This window comes from Saccopteryx leptura, chromosome 3 (genome assembly GCF_036850995.1).
Source record: "Saccopteryx leptura isolate mSacLep1 chromosome 3, mSacLep1_pri_phased_curated, whole genome shotgun sequence".
Classification (NCBI taxonomy): Eukaryota; Metazoa; Chordata; class Mammalia; order Chiroptera; family Emballonuridae; genus Saccopteryx; species Saccopteryx leptura.
The window spans coordinates 14,013,030-14,019,328 of NC_089505.1; positions in this window are offsets into that span (position 1 = coordinate 14,013,030).

A 6,299-nucleotide genomic window follows, 5' to 3' on the forward strand; every position below is an offset into this window, starting at 1 on the left:
AGGCTGTGATTAGAAAATGCAAGAAGAGGAAAGAAAAAAGGAGGGATGGCAGAACCCAGGGAAAGGGCCCAGGTGCCCGGCACTTACCCCACCGTAGAGCCCGGATCGCATGCCAGCATTGTTACATGAGCAACACATTGAAACCATTTATGTCTGTCCTGTTGACAACCAACCCCAGTGGGTCAGTGGGGCCTGAAGAATTCCATACTGCTGAAAACTCAGTGATGTTTCACTAATTTTATCTCACTGATCAGAATAGTCCAGTTTGCTTGATATGATCATAGTTTATAACAAAGGTCCTCCAGCTGGATATATTTTAGTGAGGAAGTTAATTTAGCATGGCATGACTTGCTATTACTGCAATAATATAGGCTTCTAAAATGATTAGTGTTCATTCTCAAGAACATCTCCAAGTCATTCATTCAAAAACTCATTCTAAACTCTATTAAGATTCATGGCAAATATTTATCTTAAATTTTAAGAACCAATTTTGTTTTTTTAAACAATAAAACTTTTATATTCTCCATGATTCTGCTATAAATCTACATTTAATAAATTGATATTTGAATTCCCATTCTGCTAGAATCCAAATTGCCCAGACGAGAAGATATTACTCATTTAGAAAACTACATATTAATTAACAATCTGTGTAGTCACCAAAAGCTCTAATTCTTTCTTTTCAACAGTGATGCCACTGTTAAATTTAAAGATCTTCATTCTTAACTAGAAAGAAAAAAAGAATGAAGGCTGTAAAGCCAGTAGCCACAGCTACCATCACAGCTGCCTGGCCCATGCAGGTTTGCATTGGATTTGGACAGATGGTAATGAAACAATGGAGCCAAGAACTGGTGGACCATCATCTGTAATCCTAGCTTGCACCCGGCGGGCAAGTAAAAACACACACTGGGCTCCAAAACCCACTTGTTCAGTGCTCACAAAGCTACTGACTTTTCCGAGTTTCCTAGAATCAAAAGTTACTAGCTCACCAGACTTATTCACCTCTGTTCCCCATCTCCTTCCTTCTCCCTGCACAAACTCTGCACAACCTGGCTTCTCACTCAACACTCTGCCATCTTGGCTGCTTCTCCTGGTCTCCTCCACGTGGTCTCTCTCAGCTCTCCTCTCTGCTCTCTCTTCTAATGCTAATCTCAGGAACCAAGAGAGCAAGCTCTTGGTCTGCCCCACTTTATAGTGCAGAAATCAAAACCTTTAATCCAATATACAAAATAGGGAAGTCTCTAATACAAAGTCACTTTTATGAGGCATGATGGGTTCCTCATGAGAGTGCACCACCCTACATCAAAAAGAGTGAGAAAGGCTTAGTCCTAAAACCAAGCCCCAGGCTACAAGGATCCTGCCTGCCCACAGCCCGCCCCCAACACATATTAATATCACCTGGGCAACAGCTTCCACGTGGGCAGCACCATCTTTAACAAAGTGAGCATAATATATTTTATCTGCCCAACAAAGGCAGAGTCAAAAGTTCTATTTTTTCACTATGTCATTGTCCTTTATTTCATTTCATCTCTGGCTCAAATAATAATCAACCATTTATGTGGTGGATGGTAACAAATTTTTAATATTTTTTAAAATATGTTTTAACAAATCTAAGGAGTGTCAATGTAAGAAAAATCTAAATCTTTGAAGAATTTTTTTATTAAATTTTTAAATTTATTACATTAACATGAATTTAAGTGTCCCACTCAATATAACACCTTCGCCCCTAACAACGTGCCCCCATTACACCCCCTTTATCCCCCTCCCCCTAACTCCCTCCCCTCCTTCCCTCTGACAGGATTTGCTGTCCTGTTATCTGTATCTCTGTGTTATGTTTATATAACTTCACTAATCCCTTCACCTTCTCTGATCTCATCCCCTCATCCGCTTTCCCTCTGACAGCTGTCCCTCTGGTCCCTGCGACCCTGCCTCTGTCTCTATGCTGTTCCTCAGTTCACTTTGTTCACTGGATTCCACATATAAATGAGATCATGTGATATTTGTCTTTCTCTGCCTGGTTTATTTCACTTAGCGTAATAATCTCCAGGTCCATTCATGCCATCACAAGAAGTAAGATTTCCTTCTTTTTGTGAAGAGTTTTTATAGTATTTTTATATAAAAACTGAAGACAATTGCCAGGAAACATAATCTCAACATCTCCAAAAACAGACATTTTTGCAACTTCTTTTATACGTTTGGAATGAAGGAGGGAATTTAAGGGAGATTATTGTATAAAGGTGAAAAATAACATGGTGGGGATTGGATTACAGAATAGTTAAGATTATGTGCTGTTTTGAGGTGGCCCCACATTGCTAGGGTATTACTCCTAACATTTTAAAGGTGTGTTAACCTAGATGCACAGAACAATGGACAGGGCTTGACTAAAGCAAAGATAAATCTGTTATACGTTGACTGGGAGGCTTAGTTGGTTAGAGAGCATCTTCCTGATATTTCAGGGTTGCAGGTTTGATCCTGGTGAGGGCACATCCAATAATCAAACAGTGAATGCATAAATAAGAAAAAATAAAAAAAATATATATAAAAATGTTATATGCCTGGGCTGTGACTTCCTACCATGACTGCCCACTTAAGAATTGATGATCAGATCACCTTGTGAGGTTACTTTTTGTAAGACCCCCTTTTTCTTCACAGGAAGAAAGAGTAAAATGGAGAGGAAAGCTAAGGATTGTAGGTGGGGATGAGGGGAGGGTAGAGGGGGTTCCCTTGCTGTATGCCCTGGGCTTTTCTCCCAGGACAGCAGTCATGCTCTGCCCCTTCCACCCTGGGTCAGGTTTCACGTGGACAGAAAGCACTCCCTGGGCTCACCTCCTACTAGAACTCACAGGCAAAAGAACATCTGTCCAAATTCCTCTGTTCTTATCTGCTACGACATCAAGGAAGTTGTTAAAATTACAATCTGGGCCCTGGCCGGTTGGCTCAGTGGTAGAGCGTCGGCCTGGCGTGCAGAGGTCCCGGGTTCGATTCCCGGCCAGGGCACACAGGAGAAGTGCCCATCTGCTTCTCCACCCCTCCCCCTCTCCTTCCTCTCTGTCTCTCTCTTCCCCTCCCGCAGCGAGGCTCCATTGGAGCAAAGATGGCCCGGGCGCTGGGGATGGCTCCTTGGCCACTGCCCCAGGCGCTAGAGTGGCTCTGGTCATAACAGAGCGACGCCCCAGAGGGGCAGAGCATCGCCCCCTGGTGGGCAGAGCATCACCCCCTGGTGGGCTTGCCGGGTGGATCCCGATGGGGCACATGCGGGAGTCTGTCTGACTGTCTCTCCCCGTTTCCAGCTTCAGAAAAATACAAAAAACAAACAAACAAACAAACAAAACCCAAATAAAATTACGATCAGGAAGCTCATTCCATCTCTCAAATATACTGCTCACAAAAATTAGGGGATATTTCAAAATGAACATGAAGCTATAAAATATCCCTTAATTTTTGCGAGCAGTATATTTAAAACATTGGAAATTACTCTACACAGCAAGGGAATAAGAGTTCTCTTTGCTTCGCCTTTTCCATAATTTCTCTCTCCCAGGCCCAGGCAGTGGTCTAGACTTTCATTTTAGCATTCTGACAGGTAAAGAGTCAGTTTGTGACCTTGGCCAAGTCATTTTAACTGCAAGGAGCTTATTTCCTAAACTGTAAAATTAGAGCCAACAATTTAACCTAACACCAATATACCTAAACTCTGAGTTCTAGGCTTAATTCCATGTCAATCAATTGTCCAAAAGGATTGTATGGTGTAACATTCCTATGAGAAAGCCTGAAAGTGTCATTGTTTTTAAAATTAAATTTAATGGGGTGACTTTGATCAATAAAATACATAGGTTTCAGACGAACATCTCTGTAGCCTTTGAACTGTTGATTGTGTTGTGTGCCTATCACCCAAAGTCAAATCATTTTCTGTCACTGTATATTTGTTCCTCTTTACTCTCCTCCCCTCAATTCCCCTACCCAGGCAACCATTTTACTTTAATCTATGCCCATGAGTCTCAGTTTTATATCCCACCTATGTGTGAAATCATAATTCTTAGATTTTTCTGATTTACTTACTTCACTTAGTTCTATGCTCTCAAGGTCCATCCATATGTCATCATTTCCTATGGCTGCATAGTATTCCATTGTATATATATACCACATTTTCTTTAATCAACCCTTTATCAAGGGACACTTTGATTGTTTTTATGTCTTGGCCACTGTGAATAATGCTGCAATGAACATGGGGTGCATGTGTCTTTGCGTCCCAATGTTTTTGAGTTTTTTGGGGTAGATATCCAGTAGAGGGATTGCTGGGTCATATGATAGTTCTATTCTTAGTTTTTTGAGGTACCATCATACTGTCTTCCATAATGGCTATTCTAGTTTACATTCCCACTTGCAGTGAATGAGGATTCCTTTTTCTCCACAGCCTCGCCAACACTTGTTATTACTTGTCTTGTTGATAACAACCAAACTAACAGGTGTGAGGTGATGTCTCATTGTAGCTTTGATTTGCATTTCTCTAATAGCTAGTGAACATGAACATCTTTTAATATTATCTATTGGCCATTTGTATGTCTTCTTGGGTGAAGTGTCTGTTCAGGTCCTCTCCTCATTCCGCCCCCCCCCTCATTTTTTAATTGGATTGTTAGCTTGTTTGTTGTTGAGCTTTGTGAGTTCTTTATATATTTTGGATATTAACCCCTTATGGGAGCCATTGTTTGTGAATATCAACTCCTTTTTAGTTGGCTGCCTATTTGTTTTATTGTCAGCTTCTTTTGCTGTGCATAACCTTTTTAGTTTGGTATAGTGCCTTTCATTTATTATTGTCTTTACTTCTCTTGCCTTTGGGGTCCAATTCATAAAATGTTCTCTATGACCAAGGTCTATAAGCTTAGTACCTATGTTTTCTTCTATGTAATTTATTGTTTCAGATTTTATATTTAGGTCTTTGATCCATTTTGAATTAATTTTTGTGCATGAGACAAACTGTAGTCAAGTTTCATTCTTTTGCATGTGGCTTTCCAGTTTTCCCAGCACCATTTATTGAAGAGGCTTTCTTCTCTCCATTGTGTGTTTTTGGAAAGCTTCATTTTTAACTTTCAGACCATTTCTAATATGATAGATTAGTGCATTTCCTCTTGCCTGTCATATGTTACAGGCATTTTACTCCTGTATTTGCCTATTGATTTCCTTCTATCATTTCTTCCACACTTTCCTCTGTCTTTGCCTCACTGAGCTCTAATATCTTCATGTATTAATTGAGGTGATAATAATACTATCCCATGGAACTGAGAAGTGATTTAATGAAAAGACTCATGTAAAGCACTTAGATCCTGAGGTCAGTAGATGGTAACTGTAAATAGTGCCCAAATTATATAAACCCTATTATTAATGTCTAATAAATGACTTAAATTAGAAAATCTGTCAGAGCTATTCTAGGTATTGTTTCAGCTAATTTTATGGTAATTATTTCCTAATTACAGTGAGTTCTTCTGAGTGCCCTTTTTTTTTTTAAAGTGTCAGACTATTAATCTGAGCAGATAAAGTTAAAATGAAAGAGTGGTAGTAAATTTCAACAAGGACAAAAATAAGGGTTTAGATATTTAAAAATATCTAAATACATATTTTAGTAGAAATTATATTTAAATAAAATAACTAAAAATTAAATGACTACTAGAAACAAAAAATGAAAACAGTAGGACAATGGTAGAAATATTTTTTAGTGAATATACATCTTGAACGTAATTTCTTGTTTCTTACATTTAAACAGTGGCATAATTTCATAATTTTGAAAATTTTAAATTAATTTTGCCTTGCAGAAGTATACTTCAACAATAAATGAGAGAGATAGCTTGGTGGTTGTTTTTTTTTTCGATAGGTGGAAAAAATATCACTTTCACATCTCTTGCCTCATGAGAATTCATGACACATGGAAGCTTGTGGTAACCAGATCAAATAAATTGTCCAAACATAAAATATTCTCAGCAATGTTCTCTACAAAAGGTACTTACTGGTTATAAACAAAATGCTACGCTTTAAACTAGTATTATCATATTAAGAGAAATACAGTGTTCTAAATAACTGTTTTTTTATTTTAACCTTTTTTTTTTTTTTTTGCCATTAGCTTCTTTCCCTGTCTTCTACAGGTCATTAAAATTTTGAAAATACACAGCAAGCTAGCACTGGAGTAGTTGTTTTTAAATTTTATTAGAGACTCATTTCCTCTTTCTTGGTTCACACCCTAAGAGAAGAATTCCAGGGGAGGAGACAGTAGAGAAATGTCCTTGAAAATCTATGTATAATCAGTGGAATTGTAT